General features: G+C 29.7%; 1 non-coding gene across 1 annotated transcript; it reads left to right on the top strand.

The window, feature by feature from the left end:
- Positions 1–273: 273 nt before the first annotated feature.
- On the top strand, positions 274–361 carry Trnay-gua (transfer RNA tyrosine (anticodon GUA)). The gene is given in 2 exon segments: positions 274–310; positions 326–361. It is a non-coding gene; the product is annotated as a tRNA-Tyr (tRNA).
- The last annotated feature ends 853 nt before the right edge of the window (positions 362–1214 follow it).

The following is a 1214-nucleotide window of genomic DNA, read 5'->3' as shown; positions in this document are numbered from 1 at the left end:
ACATGAAAATTCGCAATCATCGTATTCATCTAGCCACTGTATCATCTCGGCTCTTACTTATTAATTTTGACCAATGCGGATTGCGGACTTACATATTTTGATTTCACCTGGCGTATGATGCGCACACGTGTGAGCTATTTATAATTAAATTGAAGTTGATTCCGACTATTTACCAAGCTGCTATTCGGCCGTATATTAATCAATTTCACAATAACTAATTTAATTTGTGCATTTTCTTACATACTGTTGTTGTAAGTTGATTCTCACGTCACACCTTCGATAGCTCAGTTGGTAGAGCGGTGGACTGTAGAAGTTAACGATTGTAATCCATAGGTCGCTGGTTCAAATCCGGCTCGAAGGATTCTTTTTTAAAAAAAGTATAATGTTTAAAGATCCTGCCGTAATAGTTTTAATATAGAACGACGTTAATTTTTATAAAAAAACTAATTGTATTTTTTCTTTAAAATTATCTATTAATCTATATATATTTTTTATTTATTATTATGGAATTATTTAATTATTATTTCATTACATACAATGCAAAGTTATATTACATCTCAATAATATTGTTAGTGAATTGAATTGATTGAAATGAAGCTACACTAGCTTGTTTAATTATTTCAGACTATTTCAATGTGCATAAATGTTTTATGCCTGTTAGTTTTTAATAGCAAGCTATTTTGTTGCGAAATTGAAGTTATTTTGCTAAAGTGGATGAAAATTTATTTACATAAGAATAATTGACACTGCATTTACTATATACAAATATGAATTAAAAATAGTTACTGTGTAAATCTTGATGCTATATTACCCGTTGAATCGCAATTCGGATCCAGTGGAGGTAATAAGGCGAGACGTTATACTTTTAATGAAGGTTTTTGCTACTACTCCAAGGTCCAAGTTTATAGGTACATTACTATCTCGATCAGATACAATAATACTAAAGTTTATTTGAGTAGTAATACAAATATTTTGGATAGATGTAGTGATATGTGGTAGGAATAATTATTGTCTACAGTTCATTTCTTATGGTACCATCGTTCGCCTCTGTATAATATATATTAAACCTCTTTTATTATTGTTATAATATAACGCAATAGAAATGAAATATTTATTTATGAAAATGAAATAAGTAGTTGCGTTATATCATTTATTATCTGTACTTTATAAACCAACTGGTCCCGGCATCGCACGGGAAGAATAATGGTCTTCAT

The sequence above is a fragment of the Vanessa tameamea genome, chromosome 2 (genome assembly GCF_037043105.1).
Source record: "Vanessa tameamea isolate UH-Manoa-2023 chromosome 2, ilVanTame1 primary haplotype, whole genome shotgun sequence".
Taxonomy (NCBI): Eukaryota; Metazoa; Arthropoda; class Insecta; order Lepidoptera; family Nymphalidae; genus Vanessa; species Vanessa tameamea.
The sequence above is the reverse complement of the archived record's forward strand: the minus strand, read 5'-3'. Positions and strand labels throughout refer to the sequence as shown.